This window comes from Oculina patagonica, chromosome 2, assembly GCF_052425735.1.
Source record: "Oculina patagonica isolate OP01 chromosome 2, crgOcupat, whole genome shotgun sequence".
In the NCBI taxonomy this organism is placed as follows: Eukaryota; Metazoa; Cnidaria; class Anthozoa; order Scleractinia; family Oculinidae; genus Oculina; species Oculina patagonica.
The window spans coordinates 15299092-15317070 of record NC_135759.1 but is presented as its reverse complement, the minus strand read 5'-3'; positions in this window follow the sequence as shown (position 1 = coordinate 15317070).

Here is a 17979-nt window from a genome sequence, read left to right as displayed (position 1 = left end):
TTGAGGTTTTCTTCGTTGGAATAAGGACAGATCACTAACCAGCACCAGTTCTACCATGACAAACACGACTGAGCAAGCAAATCTATTCCGTTTACTTAACACCTCGGGCGTTGAACAAAAGTGACATTCGGCGCGCAAACACATAATACCAGTTTTTTTTAAAGTTTTGAACTACAGAAAATTTAGTAAGTCTGTTATTTATTTTTAGTAGGTAGAAACTAAATCGAAACTAAACAATTTTCATCTCTGGAAGTCTTTATTCACCAACCATCTTGTTCTGGCAGGTATTCGGTGAAAACCGAATGATTGCAAACAAAAAAAACCTGCATGTTGTATCTCGCCCGTGAAACAGGTCGAAACACAGAGGACCAAAAAACTCTCCTCCGAACAAACCACCAAAAACGTCCCACGCAATCGGCCGAAATACCCTGATACAAAAATAAATACATTATAATCCGTTGCTGCTATCCGCAGGCGACCCCACAAGGGAGCAATACTTTGAACGGCTGTAGTTTTAGAGTCTGCCGGGACCTGAGAGGTCTAAAATGTGTGAATTAATGGAGGTTTTTGTATCATGGGACAATTCAGAACACCATTCCATTTACTTTTCACCTAATGCGTTGAACAGAAAGACCGTGAGGGATCATGAAAAGGTACTTGTTTCTCCGACTGTTCACGAACATGGTGGCCTTTTCAGCTAAGCTAGCTCGCCAGAGAGATATGCAACTATATGATGACCCATTTCACATATGTGCCTCCTTCATGAAACCAACATTAAACAGTTGGGGTTCATTCAATATATCTATTAAAATATTTCAAGTTAGTTTTGCTTTCTGCCTGTTTTCAACACTTCCAAATTCCAATTCGATCAGGAATACACGGCCCCACAAGCTTAAAGCTTTAATCTTTACCGTGTCTAAATAACGGTAATTTATTTATTTATTTATTCTGATACTCAGTTTTTCGTTGCTGGTATCACTTGCATGTGCGATCCTTCTTCCTCTTCTTGCTTCTTCCTGTTCATGAAATCAACAAAATATGTTATGTATCCTGGTAAGGGCAAGGAAAGAAGGTTAATCGCTGTTAAATTAAAGTGTTAAGCATTTATTGTTTTCCTTGTTCGAAGCGGGCCTTTATACTGAATGGTCAAACTACCGTATACTTTTTATGAAAACCTTTTGATAAGTATGTCGAGGCTAAGAAAGGCTAGAATGAAAACATAGTAAAAACCTTCCCAAAGCTGAAATTTGGGTAAGAATTTATAAATACGAAATATCTACATCAGGGTAGTATACAGTGTGAATCAACGTTTCAACTTTTGTTGAAATCTAACATGGAGCCAACATTGTCATTTCCAGAAAAAGGGGCGAACATCGACAATTTTAGTGATTTACCGTCAATGCCGCCTGCTCATAGTCATCTCACTTTTCAAGTAATTAAACGATTTTCATCTGATCTCTGAACGGCTTCATTCACCGACCTCGTTTATCGTCAGGTATTTGGCGAACCTAATAACGGCAGACAAAAATTCACCTGCACGATGTTTCTCAGGGAGCGATAAGCGTACGGGTATTTCAAGAATTTATCAGGACCAGCTGTATCTTTTTGGAATACTATAACTTTGCCACGCCAGCACTAGCTCTGCCATGACAAACAAAACACCATTCCGACTTTACGTACACCTCGGGCGTTGAACAAACGGACAGTAAGGACGCTGAATTATATTTTTTTTAAGATGATTTACCTAAACATGGTACCTGTTCATTTTAATGTACACGAATATGATGGCTTTTATCTTTGCAGCTAAACTCTCCATAACGGCGGCCATTCCGTCAGTTCAGTCTCACAAACATTTTATTTGCATAGAATGAATAAAAGAAAGTTACTAAGTAAAAACGGGAGTAAGAACCTGCATTTCCCAAGCTAGCCTAAACAGGTTCCTGCATAAATGGTAATAAGCACACATTTAGGCTATGTAGGTTCTTAATAGGTTCTTATGGATTTGCTGAAAGAAAATTTACATTGTTGCTAATAGAATTTTGAGTGGTATTCAGCCTTTTCTTTTGCGGAATTTGCATACCATTTTATTATATTTATGTGATAATATCAATAATAATATTTTATAATTAATCGGGCGTGGCCGATTTATAGTTTACCCTTTGGTCGTCCTAGAGCGTAGTCTCCTGGCGCGGCCAAAAAGACGGGGATAGCTTGGGGTTGCTACAAAACCGCTACGGGTGACGTATACCGCAATGGTTTTCATTTTAGTTTTGACAGGAAATCGTTGCAGGCATACTTGGTCGACTTTTGGGTTAATGTGTAATCAGGTTGTGTTTTTTTGCTTCGGCGGAAGGACAGAGAAAAAAGCTTACGGGGCAAAGTACAGTATGGGGCCCAGTTCTCGGCCACTTTTGACGTAAACTTGTATTTCTTACCTCAGAAGAACCGTAGGAACTTGACATTTCTCCCAGAGCTAGCTACATTATTCAGCTTTTTGGTGTAAAGCTATCGACCGGTCAAAAATTAATTTTCCCGAGCAATAATAAAAATAAAAGCTCCATTTGTGGGCCCAGTTCTCGGCCACCTTGGCCCAGTTCTCGGCCACTAAAAAGCTTGTGCGTAATTATCTGTAAAAAAAATGCTCAATTAATTTTCACAGTCATAAAATCACTCTGTAAACCTATTTATGTTATATCGATCCCAAATTATTTTTATGAGGCTTTGTTTTACTTTAGAAAAGAAGGATTTTAACGCGCCTAGTTGCCTATGTGCAGGTTCTGGCAAAACCGCATTGTGTGACCCGTGCATTTAGATGGTTTATTTTGCAGTGAAAAGGTCTTGAAAGATTTAGGTGTTGTAGAAATAATAGACAAGACAAGAGCCAGCTCAAAACTTAGAGATAAGATTGAACTTTATTTTTAAAACATTTATTTCTTTCATTCTGGCAGCAGCAGATGAAATTATATTAAAAACCAAGCGCTAAGCTGTGATAGCGAGCAGGGTGGCCGAGAACTGGCAAATACGCAAACGTCGCAAGAAAAAATTTCGAAGTAAATTAAGACCAAAAAATACAACGGTTCAACGAAAAGTTAACTAAAGCAGAAAGCTGAATTATTCTACGTTTCACATGCCAAAAATTAGCTCGTATGGTGGGGGCTTTTGGATAAAATACGAATTTAACTACATCCATGAATTTTAAGGAGCCGTAAACAAACAAATTTTTCGGGAATGCAAATTCACCTACCTCCGCGTAAACTCGACGTGTGAGCTTTCTATATCGAATTGAACGATCAAACTCAAGATACTTAAAGCACATGAATCAGTCTATCGTTTGAAGGAAATACCTTTTTCTTTTAATTCAACTGGAGTGTGAAAAAACGCGTTAAACACAAAGTGGCCGAGAACTGGACCCGGCCGAGAACTGGGCCCCATACTGTACTGATATTCACCATTGTGAAATTGCACTTAGTTTGACAAGTTAAAGTTATTTTTGTAAATGAAAAAGGTAACGTCATTGATGTCACGCAGTGTTTTTTTTAGCAAACTAGATGGTTTACTGGTTTCTGACTATGAATGGGGGTGTGATCTTGCGGTATATTTTTTGAGCCTGACTCCGCCGTAAAACTTTTTTTTTTATTTAGCAAGAACTGTGTCGATTTTCATTTCTGAACAATTGGTCGTCAAGTCGTTTGTCACAAAGAGTAGAATGTTTGTACAGCATGTTTTGGAATTATTTTAGATTTGGTTAGTAACACGCTTCTGAAGACCTGAGCAAAACACTGGAAATGTACAGTATTAATAGGAACTTGAATGGAATTTTTCACAAGTTGGATAAAGGTATCAACTGAAAAAAAATGGACTTCAAAATGAGAACTTGGATTTTGTTGTAATTAAATTTTATCGCGGATTGGATGCATAATATCACGGCTTTGAAAGTCTTCAAATAATTAGAAAGGTTCCTTTCTTCCTTTTGATCTTATTGTTATTTTCATGTATTGATTATTCGAAAGTGGTTTTCGTTGATACGAAAAAAAAACGGGTTTTCACTGGATTGCTTGAAGTATTTTTAGACGTGATAATATTGGCTTAATCAAATTACATTGTGCACGAAATATTTGTTATTCTTTTGTCTTGAAACTTTGAGGAAATTGAAATTTTTGTTTGACAGTAGTGTATGAAAGGCATTTTATAGAACTGAATAAAAAATAAGAAACATTGATAAAGGTTATTTCAAAGATTTATTTTGCCTGATTTTGAAGGGTTTCAGGAGTTTTAAAGAGTGCTGGTAAACGGCTGTATGTTGTTTGTGATTACGGATCTTATTTAGTTTCGAACGCTCTAATTTTTGAAAGGTTAAAACAGGTTAAAACCGGGCGGTTTCATGAGTTTTTTGGGTAGAAAGGTACGGTGGTGGTCAAAAAAAAAAATGTTTAGAAAGGAATGACTGTAGTAGCACGTAAGTCGGAGGTTTGCGTGAGTCACGGGGTATAGTATGCGTGAGCTGGATTTCCGGCGTCATAACGGCATGTTTTGTTTACTGAAAGATACACTCGAGGTTTAGTTAGCTTAGTCGGCTTGGGAAACTATTTTAAAAATGAATGTTGTAATAGTTGATTAATAGTAATCGATCTAGAATTAACCCACTCTCGATTGGAGTCTGTTCTGGATTCGCGCTACCTTTTCGCCGCGAAGGAATTTTGTAAAATTTCGCTAGTGGAAAGAGGTACTGTAAGAACAGTATCAATAACTCAAAAGGAGGAACTTCTTTGTAGCTCTGAATTAAGACGTATGATAAAATTTTAGAATAAGAAACTTTCGATATATGGTTTTCATATTGTTTTTGTCAATTTCCTTTTGTGGCAGATTTTTTGAGAATCAGCTTTTCTTTCGTGTGATGACAGACACAGGACAGAACGAGAGGTGGATGAGAAAGATGCCGAAGATGAATAGGCACCGAAAAACGACAAGAACCGTCAAGGACTTATCTTTAGAGGGCGGGGAGTTTTGGCATACTGTATTTCGAGGACTGGACTGGACTAGTAAAACGCGGACTAGTAAAACGCGGACTTGTAAAACGCGGACTAGTAAAACGCGTACTTGTAAAACGCGGACTTGTAAAACGAGGGCTTGTTAAGCACGGACTTGTAGAACGCGGACTTGTAAAACAAGCGCTTGTAAATCGGATAAAACTAAACGGTTTAGCGAGCGAAACAATTTGTGTTTGAAGCTCTTGTGTGTTTCTTCGACGGCATATTTCTAGCTTTTTTGAGCACTCTATGGTCTGTTTTAGCGTGGGGATGTTTTTGCAGTATAGCACATGTTCGTTCTGCAAACCCCTACTAAAACAACGGGATTGATGCTATGAGTTGTGTGCATATGTTTCTTTCTTTCCACTACTTGACGTCTGTTGAATGCAGTCGTTTGTATTGCTCGCACGAGGTAGAACAGGGCCCGTCCAGAAATCAATAGTCAATGGTAAATAAAGGTGACGGGCCTACACGACTCCTACGTTCGTGACATTAGAATATTTGCCGTTAAATTTTTAAATTCGGTCTTTTGACCTTATTTGCTTCTGACTTCTTTCTGAGGGTACTGTTTTAATTTGGGGGCAGTATGTGGTAAATAAAGGTGACGGGCCTACACGACTCCTACGTTCGTGACATTAGAACATTTGCCGTTATATGTTCAAATTCGGTCTTTCGACCTTATTTGCTTCTGACTTCTTTCTGAGGTTACTGTTTTTTTGAGACATTATGTATTGAAGAGAGCCGTAAGATGATTGTGGCCAAGGAAGTGTCTAGAGGCGTTTTACAAGTCCGCGTTTTACTAGTCCGCGTTTTACTAGTCCAGTCCAGTCCAGTCCAGTCCACGAAATACAGTATGCCGGGGAGTTTTAGTATAAACAAAAACGTCTGCAAGTCCCAAAACACGAAGTCTTTCTATGCAGGCTGAATTCTTTTTTGGTTAAACCGGCGGTCATGTAGGTCTACAGAGATGCATATGAAAATTCGTAGCTGAGCAGCAATTAGTGAGAGGTATTTCAGGGATCTCTCGGAATTTTTGGCGCGTGGGATCAGCGATTAGAATCTGAGACGCCCATGGTGGGGGATGGAGGTAGGGGATGAATTGGGCCTTAAAAAGAGTCACGTTTGATAACAATTAAGAGGTGGGGGGCGGGAGATAGAGACGAGGTCTGGGACCGAATAGTCATGTTCCGACAACTTGTGCCCAGAACAGGTGGTTTATTTTGCGGGCGCGTGAAGCGCGATACAGCGAGCGCGAAGTGCGAGGGCGAGCGTGAAGCGCGGAAAACTTGAAATGCGATCAAGTTACGATTTCATAAAGCCTTCATCAATTGCTATTACAGTAATGGTATGAAACAAATGTTCAATCATTCATCAACAAGTTGTGATCATTTTCTTGACAATAGTAGTTCCCCGGTAAACAGTTGTAATACTGTCCCATCAAAGTGCAATGGCTGGAAAATACCGAAAAGCACACGACCTTCAGGTGAAACCGCACCTTACAGTATTACCAATACACTGCACTTTGCTAAGTCTTAAAACTTTACATTTTCTAGTCGTCTACTTCAATCGTTTATTTGTATTGTGTGAAATACATTTATAAATTGAAAACCATCATGTCATTAAGTAATAATGCAATCTCGACAACGTTCTAGATATTATATTATGCACACTAATACAGCTCATGCAAGCCCTGTGACTTACACAAACACAGTCGGACTGAGTGCTACTTAAGTAACTGCTTCGTGGTTTCTGCTGTACTGAACCCTGCCTTTCAAGGCAAAGCGCCCGATTTTAAGCTTCTCAAGCTTCTCAATGTTCTTGTTTTTCAACATTTGAAATTTGCATTGTAACTGGAGTGATAAGGCTCATAGGAGTCTCCAAAGAGGATCCAGTATGTCAGCCTAACTTATTTCCCTAAAAGTGAACAGTTATGATCGATTTTTGTAAATAAGAACCTGTTTCTAAATTTAAGGCTTTTAAAGAGGTTCTTTCATGGAGGCTTCTAACTGGCAAATTACAGGTTCTTAAAAATTAGGTTCTTACTCGCGGGTTTTTATTTAATGTAGTCAAGTACTAAATTTAGGGATAATATAACTGGGAAAGATACTACTCATAGTCATCTCACTTTTCAAGTAAGTTAAATTAAGAAGCAATATTCACAATTTAAAGAACTTTCCAAAAGCTGAAAATTTCGTAAGAATTTAACCTTTTTTCCACGGCTGTTCAAAACATATTCGTCAGTGCACGACAAGATATCATTTTTTTTAAATCTAACATGGAACCAACAATCATTGTCACTCCCAGAAAATAAAGCAAATATGGACGATTTTCATTCATCTAATCTGTGTGATTTACCGTCAATACCACCTACTGTAGCCATCCCACTTCAAGTAAAATAAAATAAGTAATTTTTATGGTTTACGAATTACCATTTACCACCCTAAGCTTTAAAGCATGCCCTGGAAGTGACATTCATGCAAACACATACTACTAGAAATATAATTCTAAATATACTACTACTATAATACCAGTCGCATGAAAATCAAAAGATTCTCGTCTCTTAACTATATATTTGTCAGGTATTAAGGAAAAATCTTAGTCATCGAACCTGCATTGGAGCAATCGTATTTTATTTACTGTATCCCCTTTTTATGGGTTTCATGGGTTTCCTAGCAGCGGCAAATCCCTGCTATGAATGTTTCAATTTATCAGAGCCAAAGTTGTCCAAAATGTGGAAATTAAGGTTTTTCTCCTAGGGGTCTGATAACTCTTCATCATGGGACAAATTAATGTAACAACAGTTCTCTTATGACGAACACGAAAAACAATAGAAAACACTATTCCGTTTACTTAACACCTCGCGCGTTAAACAAAGAATCGTAAAGGGCTCTGGATTGGTAAATGGCAAATTGGAAATTTTACTAGTTCTTTACAGATGATTTACCTACAATGGCACCTGTTCCTTCTAATGCACACGAAAATGGTGGCTTTTTCTTTGCGGCCATGCTCGCCATGGTCAGAGATAAACAAATATAGCGACCTTTCCCTTTTTCCTTGTGTTTTTAGTCTAGCAAATAATCCCTTTGTTTAGCCTGAGTATAGACTACTTTCAATGTCAGAAAATTAAATATAATCATTAAACTTAGCATTATATTGCTCGTAAAGATATATTTGTGGTCTCGAGAACAGGTACGCGAGGAAAATGTTTGCTCATTGTCGTTTACACATGTGTGCAACCTTCATGAAGTCTATATCAAACACTTGGTATATATTCAGTTTATCTGTCACAATACACAAATTTTTCCTTCTCTCTGTTTTTGTATTCCACAAAACGTGGAGTTAACGGTTCAAATACATTACCACCGCATCTCACTTTTCAAGTGAAATAAAATAAGCAATATTCATAGCACACGAAATTCCGTCTATCACCCTCAAAAGCATAGTCTGAAAGAAAAATTGATACAAAAAATGTAATACCAAATTTTATTAACTCCAAAAAATATTATAGTCTCATAAACATTTATAGTAGATAAAAATCAAGAGTCTCTTCTCTAAACGACTTCGTCCGCCAACAATTATCCTTTTAATATTCGTCAAGTATTTGGTAAAAATCTTAGTCATTGAACCTGCGTTGAGGCAAACGTATTCATCTTCATTTTCATGTGTTTCCGGCAACGGCAAATCCCTGCTAGGAAATATATTTTTTTATCCGGACTGATCCAAAATGTAGAAATTGAGGTTTCCTTCTTGGAATTTGACAACCCTTCATCACGGGACAAATTACTCCAGCACCATTGCTATGATGGCAAACACGGGAAAACAACAGAAAACACTATTCCGTTTACCTTACACTTTGAACGTTAAACAGAGAAACGCGAGGGCTCTGGATTGGTCAGCAAATGACAAATCGGAAATTTTACTAGTTCTTTTTAGATGATTTACCTAAAATGGCACCTGTTCCTTCTAATGCACGCGGAATCGAAATGGTGCCTTTTTCTTTGCGACCATGCTCGCCATGGCCGGAGATAAACAAACTGATATAGCGACCTTTCCCTCTTTCCCCGTGTTCTCAGTCGAGCAAACAGTCCCTTTGTACAGCCTAAGTACAGACTAATTTCAATGTCGATAAAACAAATATAATCATAAAACTTAGCATTTTATTGCTCGTAAACATATTTTTGTGGCCTCGTGAACAGGTACGCGAGGAACATGTCATTTGGACATTTGTACCTCCTTCCTGAAGTCTATATTAATCAATTGGGGTCTATTCAGTTTTTCTGTTACAATATTTTAAGTTTTCTTTCTCCCTTTTTTTCGTATTCCGCAAAACGTAGAGTAAACGGTTCAAATACACAGTCAATGTCTAGAGTCTACAGTCATTACCACCCCGCATCTCACTTTTCAAGTGAAAAAAAAATAAGCAATATTCATGGCTTACGAAATTCCATTTATCACCCTCAAAAGCATAACCTGAAAGAAAACTATACTTAATACAAAAAACGTAATACCGAGTAACGCCGACTAGAAAATAACTTTGGAATCTATCAGAGTCGGATTGATCCAAAATGTGGAAATTGAGATTTTCTTCCTTGGAATTTAATAACTCTGCATCATGGGACAAATCACTCCAGCACCAAATCTATTATGACAAACACGGGCAAAACAAAACACTATTCCGTTTAATTTACGCCTCATGTGTTAAACAAAAGAAACGTGAGGGCTCTGGATTGGTAAATGACAGATCGGAAATTTTACTAGTTCTTTAAAGATGATTTTCCTAAAATAGCACCTGTTCCTCCTAATGCACCCAAAAATGGTGGCTTTTCAATTATTTGCAGTCATGCTTGCCATGGCCAGAGATCAACAAAATACAGCGACCTTTCCCTCTTTCCCCGTGTTCTCAGTCGAGCAAACACTTCCTTTGTTTAGCCTTAGTATAGTCTAATTTTAATGTCAGGAAAATAAATATAATCATTAAAATAAGCATTATATTGCTCGTAAAGATATATTTGTGGCCTCGAGAACAGGTACGCGAGTAAAATGTTTCCTTATTGTAGTTTACACATGTGTGCAACCTTCATAAGGTCTATATCAAACACTTGGTATCTAAATATATATTTTTTGTCTCGAGAGGTTCGCGAGGAAAATGTTCGCTCGTTGTCATATGAAAATGTGTGCCTCCTTCATGAAGTCTACGTTAAACACTTGGTGTCTATTCAGTTTATCTGTCTTAATATACAAGTTTTTCTTTCTCTCTGTTTTCGTATTCCACAAAACGTGGAGTAAAAACATTAAACCGTCCAAATACATACTCAGTTTCTATAAGCGTCTACCGTAAGCGTTATTCCCACGTCATAGTCATACTATCTCACTTTTCACTTTCAACTAAAATAAAATAAGCAATACTTATGGCTCACGAAATACCATTCACCACCCTACAAATGAAAGCATACCCTGAAAAAAAAATTCATGCAAACACGTAATACCAGATTTTATTAAAAGCACTGAACTTCAAAAAATTTAATAGTCCTATATACATTCATAGTAGATAAAAATCAAAGGAGTCTCTTTTCTAAACGAATTCGTCCGCCAACAATTATCCTTTTGATATTCGTCAAGTATTTGGTGAAAATCTTATTTATTGAACCTAACGGCAAATCCCTTCTAGGAAATATTTTTTTGAACCTATCAGAGCCGGAATGATCCAAAATGTGGAAATTAAGGTTTTCCTTCTTTGAATTTGACAACCCTGCATCATGGGACAAATAACTCTAGCACCAGGGGAAAAAAACAGAAAACACTATTCCGTTTACCTTACACTTCCAGTGTTACAAAAAAACGTGAGGGCTCTGGATTGGTCAGTAAATGACAAATCGAAAATTTTACTAGTTCTTTAGAGATGATTTACCTAAAATGGCACCTGTTCCTTCTAATGCACACGGAAATGGTGGCTTTTTCTTTGCGACCATGCTCGTCATGGCCAGAGATAAACAAAATATAGCGACCTTTCCCTCTCTCCCCGAGTTCTCAATCGAGCAAACAGTCCCTTTTTATAGCCTGAATAAAAACCAATTTCAATGTCAGGAAAATAAATATACGGTTATCATAAAACTAAGCATTATGTTGCTCGTAAAGATTTATTTGTGGACTCGTGAGCAGGTACGCGAGGAACATGTCATTTGCACATTTGTACCTCCTTCCTGAAGTCTAGTATTAACATTTGGGGTCTATTCAGTTTATCTGTTACAATATTTTAAGTTTTTTTTTCTCCGTATTTGCGCATTCCACAAAACGAGGAGTAAACGGTTCTAATACACAATCAATTTCTAGCGTCTACCGTCATTACCACCTCATCTCACTTTTCAAGTGAAATAAAATAAGCAATATTCATGGCTCACGAAATACCATTTATCACCCTCAAAAGCATAGCCTAAAAAATTGATACAAAACACCTAATAACAAACTTTATTAAAAGTATTGAAATCAAAAAAAAAAATATTATAGCCTTATAATCATTTATAGTAACTGGAAATCACAAAATTCTCGTCTATGAATGTCTTAATCCGCCAACGTTTATCCTTTACATTCGTCAAGTATTCTTTAAAAATCTTATTCATTGAACGTATGATGAGACAAACGTATTCATCTTCATTTTCATAGGGTTGATGGGTTCTCCGGAAGCGGTAAATCCTTGCCATGGTGGAGATAAGCCGACCAGGAAATAGATTTGGAATCTATCAGAGCCGGAGTGATCAAAAATGTGAGAATTAAGGTTTTTCTTCTTGGAATTTGACAACCCTGCATCATGGGACAAATAACTTCAGCACCAGTTCTATTATGACAAACACGGGCAAAACAAAACACTATTACGTTTAATTTACACCTCGTGCGTTAAACAAAAGACACAAGAGGGCTCTGGATTGGTAAATGACAAATAGGAAATTTTATTAGCCATGATTTACCTAAATTAGCATCTGTTCCTCCTAATGCACACGAAAGTGGTGGCTTTTCAACTCTTTACAGCCATGCTCGCCATGGCCAGAGATAAACAAATATAGCGACATTTCGTATTTCCCTCTTACCCCGTGTTTTCAGTCTAACAATCTGTTTATTTGTATAGCCGGAGTATAGGTTAATTTCAATGTCAGGAAAATAACTATAATCATTAAACTTAGCATTATATTGCTCGTAAAGATATATTTGTGGCCTCGAGAACAGGTACGCGTGGGAAATGTTCGCTCATTGTCGTTTTCACATGCGTGCCTTCTTCATGATTCATGAAGTCTATATTAAGAGTGAGTCCGCACGAGAACCATGCAGGCGAGTCTACAGCGCATCTCACCGATTTCCCTCAAATTTGGCACACTTGTGTAACTTCACTAGTACATTAACCATGTGCAATATTTTGGTTCAATTGTTTATTGTTTTGGAGAAATGTCAATCAAACTGTCAGACAGTGGAAAGTACTTAAATTTGACCTAAAAATATTCACCATGTTTGATCCCCTGCTACATGCTAAATATAAAAAGAAATGATACGAAACTTTTACATAAGACAAATCAAGTCCCGAACAATAGAAAAACGTTCAGTAAACTTGTGTCATTTGCTGCGTTTGGCTGAAAGCAAAATTCCAAATCTCCTTATTCAATTCGTATCAAAAAAGTGGGGTTTCAAAAGTCGTTGTTTGTAGACATGCGGCGTTTCTTCAATCGAATTTGAAAGTATCAATAGATTGCCAAGGAAATGGTGTCCCTATTTATCAAATAAAATCTCTGTTAAGTTTAAGAGGAATTACAGGTTCGCATCAATAAATGGTGTTAACTTCGTGACAATATGCAAATGAGCTCAACACGGAAATCGTGATAAGTTCAGAGTTTGTAAAATATAAACTAAATAAAATGTTGCTATAAGAAGTAAAACATCGTTATGAAGCTTTTTGCATAAAAATACTTTTAAATCGTTAGTAGTTTTAACTACTGGAAGTCGTTGGCTGGTAATAAGCAAATTAAACAAATTCAAACGAACACAAAGGTCATACCGACCTGCTGGTCGTACTGCACCAATTTGAAAGATATCCCCACAAGCAAGCATCATTGCATAAAAGTCATTTCCTTCAAGGGTTTTTGGCATCGCCCTCTTGGTGTGTAAGCTGCGTTTTGCCGTATTTGCCAGCACCATAGTAATTTAAGAACAGATGTTATCAAAACAAGTTGGCGGCGAGACATCGAATATAATATCCACCGATCATGAAAACCGACTTGTTTTAGAATTCGGTCGCGTGTTTTGTTCACATATAAAAAAACATGTTTCCACTGCAAAGAAATTATGTAGTCATCGTTTTCATCCAGTAAGAATCTGTGGCACAAGTGGTTTTTGGTGCTGTCGTTCTTCGAAGAACACCGACAATAGTTGATTGCGTGACAGACCGACTTGTGAATTTTATCTCAAATTTCATGTCTCAAACTTCACTCTGACTCAGATCATATTGCGATCGTCATGGCTTCGTTTATGTGCTTTCAAGAAGGACCTGACATTCAGGGGCCATGGGATATGTATTGACTCATTTATAAATGATCCAATACGCCACAAATCGCCATGGCTTTAATTTTCCACCTTTTTTAATTTTGAAAATCTGAAATCGAAAAATTAGCCTTTAATACCGACTTACCGTAAATAATCTTATAAAAGCCAGGGCTTTTTAATTTAAGGGGTACATGCGGGAGTTTTAAATAAATATGAGGCGTTTAGTAGAAAAGGGGCATTCATTTCACCAGGAGCCCATGATTTCACTGTAACTGTAACGAAACAAATAGACAAACAAGTATGTAAATATGACGCGTAGTTTGCTCCCGGATAAAGATAGGAAACAGATTTTGTGAGTAGGAGACTACTCTAATCTTTTCTAATGCAAAGCCTAAAGATGTCGTTCACAGATTGTTCGATATCGATGTCTTCATCGTCATCGCATCGGGGTTAACCATGTTGGCTAGCTAGCTCCTTTGGTCCCTTCGATGTCCGAGTGAATCAATTAACTAACTAAAGAAAATTGCGTGTTTTTTACTCCATGAAACGTTTACTTGAATTTTGAGGCGAATATATTTTTTCTTTTTTTATTGAGGAGGGGGGGGGGTGATGGGGGCAGGGGGTGTCTATTAGACACGGGACGTTTATTAGTAGAGGCCTCTAATACAAATTTTACATCCCAGGGGAAGGCGTTTATTTAAGAGTGGGGCGTTTATTAAATCATTTACAGTATTTCACTCATTTACATTTATTCTAAGGATTGCCTACGGGAAAAATAAAATAGAACAAAAGAGTATGATTATGAGTATCATTGAAAACGAACTTTCAACAACCTGGTCAAGGCAAAGACGAATCATGAGTTGTAAAAAGGCACGCTGATCTACACTTAAACAAATATTTAATTCCGTCGATACGTCGGTCCGTCATTCTAGCTTTAAATTAGGAAATCAGTAGGAGCACTATCAGAGATACAGGTGATTCCAAATTTGTTGAAACTGTTCTGGATCCTTGTTCCCAGGGTCTTCGTTCCCCTAAACCAGCGGTTGATAAACGAGTTTGGACATTAAATTTCGTTCCAAGAACTTGCGCATTTTCCGTCAGCCTTGACCGAACTCGGCCGTCCTCTGCCCTCTGGGCTATTTATGGTTCCGGTTTAATTGTGCGCATGCACCGGAGACTTGAGATGGAATGATCCGTTCTCGCTCCCAGAGTCTACGGTCCTTCTGTTCTGCGCCAGGGATCGAGACCTCTGCCGTTAATGTCTGTTAAGCTACGCAACGAAGGCGGGGTTTGGCTGGGAATGAAAAGGAATGAGGCACCAGCGGAGTGGCCCCGAGGCGAAAGCGGAAACCCGACTGAGAGGTAAGTGCTTGGACGGTTGCTATAGAAAACAGCTCCACATCGAGGCCCTTTGAGTCACACTAGGGCTTTCCACAAGTTGCTCGGCAACTTTTTGGCATTTTTTCATGTTTCGAGCAACTTTTTCCCCCTTGGAGCAACTTTTTTCCTCTCGAGCAACTTGTTGCATTTTTGAGCAATTTCCAGACCGAAGATTTCCGAAGATTATACGAGTGCTGTTCTAAGGCAAAACGAACTTTTCCGAAGACTTACGACATTTGCCGAAGATTTTCGAGGGACATCTGAAGACGTTTCAACATTCGGCTCATTCTGTATAAAACATTACAAAACTCGTCAGCAAACATGACGTCATCAATATCTTCACGATTTTTCTCAGTTAAAGAATAACCTTTTTTAGATACTTCTTTTGCTGTAAAATTGCAGAAAACTGCTTAGAAATCTAACCCTCAAAGGGAAATTAGCATATATTAAGAGAAATTCTCTTGATTAGAAGAAGCGTTTTGAATTTTTTAGAGCAACTTTCGAGCAACTTTTATTATCAGAAGCAACTTTTTTTGATTTTTGCAGCAACTTTTGAGAAACTTTTTGAGAAATTTCGGGCAATTTTTTGGGAAATCTCGAGCAACTTGTGGAAAGTTCTACTTGTGCCCCTCCATTTCGCAGCCTTTTATTTTACCATCTTTTGCCACCACGCATTCTCCTTCTCACCCTTCCCTCCCAGCGCTTTGGTGTAGGTGTGGGCCGAGCGAAAGCTTGGGGTGAGTAACCGTGACCAAAAACGTAAAACCAAACAAGAAAATACATTTCACGCTAAATAAAGAGTAAAGTAAATCGTGAATAGGTAACTAAAGATGACCTAATTATCTTAAAAACTGAAAGTGAAAGTCCGAGGTTTGCGTAAGTTTCGCAGTTTGTGTTAACTGAAGTGGTGTGTCAAAACTACTATTTTGCTCGTCAACACGGTAAACAGCCGCGATTTGACGTGTTTTCAAGATGCGGCAAATCCCTGTCACTGAGAAATTAAATTGACCAGGAATTTTTTATCCATCAGAGCCAGAGTACTCTAAAATATGCGAATTGAGGTATTTTCTTCCGTGGAATAATTACAGATCACTGACCAGCACCAGTTCCGCCATACCAAACACGAGCAAACAAAACACTATTTCGTTTACTTAACACTTCGTGCGTTGAACAAAAGTTAAACTCTGCTCGCAAACATATTGCCAGATGTTATTAAAAGCATTGGACTCCAAAAAGTTTAGTAAGTCTGATATTTATTTTCAGCAGCAAGGAACAAAACGATTTTCATCGCTGGACGTCTTCATGTGAAAACCTAATAATAGCGGACAAAAATCCACCTGCACGCTCTCAACCGTGAAAAATGAACGATCAAAAAACCCTCCTCCGATCAAACCACCAAAAAAGTCCACGAAATCGGCCGAGATACCTATGAATATAACATTGATATTTCAATCCATTGCTGGGACAATTATAGCAAACCTATACATTATATTTTTATTTTCATGGGTTAGGCGGGCTATTCGCCACTGGCAATTCAAGCCCCATCAGGAAGCAGAAAATTAATCTAGGGATATTTTTTCTAGTAGAGTCTGTCAGGACCTGAGACGTCCAAAATGTGTGAATTAATCAAGATTTTCTTTTTGGTGGCTATTGTAACTCAGAAACATGGCAAAAATCACGCCAGCACTACTTTTGTCATGACAAACAAAATACCAAAATCGTTCGGTGCCATCTAATCGTTCTTGCGACCTTGTGAGAATTCTTCCTTGGGTCTCCGATTTCCTGTTCATGAAATCAACAACATGAAATTCATGCAAAGACGTAATCCCAGATTTTATTCAAAGCATAAGACTCTAGAAAGTCTAATATTCAACTTCAGTAGCAAGAAGCCAAACGATTTTCATCTGGTACGTCTTCATTCACTAACCTTCTTGTTCGTTAGGTATTTGGTGAACCTCATAACGACAGACAAAAACCCACTGCACGGTGTTTCACGACCGTGAAAAATGAAGGAACAAAAAATCATCTTAACCGAAAAGACTGTAAATATGACATTGATATTTTCATCCGTAGCCGGGACACTTTTGGCAAAGGTATATATCTTCATTTTTATGAGTTGACGGGTTTTCCCCGCGGCAAGCCTCGCCCGCCGGGGGAGTAAAAACTACCCACGCTATTTCTTTACAATCAGGGCGGGAGAGGTCAAAGACTTTGGCGAATCCATTCTTCTTCTTGGAATATGATAAAATTCCACAATATAGAATCTATAAAAGGAAACTGTGGGTCACCGGATGAAGGCAGCAGTAGTTATGCCATGATAAAACAAAGCACCATTCTATTTACTTTCTTCTGCGTGTGTTGAACAAAAGGACCATAGGGGGCTTTGGAGACAAGAATGGTGATCAGGGTAGAAGTTTTTCATGAAGTTATAAAAGAAAGTAAATCAAAGCTTACAAAGGATTTAAATTGTTTAATTCTTATTTCACGGAACATTTTTATGGAAGAATTGGACACTGACTGGAGTTTCACGAGAAAATAAAAATTCCACTTTACGATCCACGTAATGCAAAAGAAGCCATTCTCGACCGACACGAAAACTCCCTTTACCACCCACAAGCATAACCTGAAACAAAAATGCGTGCAAACACATAATCCCAGAACTACAAAGGTATTGCACTCCTTGAAAAATAAACTTAAATAAGTCTGATATTTATTTTTAGTATCGGGAAGCTAAAAGAATTATTTTCTGTGAACGTCTTCATTCATCTTATTTTCTGACCCATTGCTAAAATATTAAGAGGTTACTGAATAGGTTTCGCGTGTTTTAAATTATAAAATACATGAAACTTGGCCGTCCGTCGACTAACGGTTACTAATTGATGTAACAGTATGCTCGTAACAGGATGACATTCTTCTTTTTATTTGTTCAGCAGGTCATGTTGCGTTTCTCTGCTCTGCGAAGAATATTTGATAGTGAACGACATTTTGTGTTCCTCGCGATCGGTTTGTTTTGTCATTTTGTCAGTCGTTTTGTTGCTTTCCTGCTCTC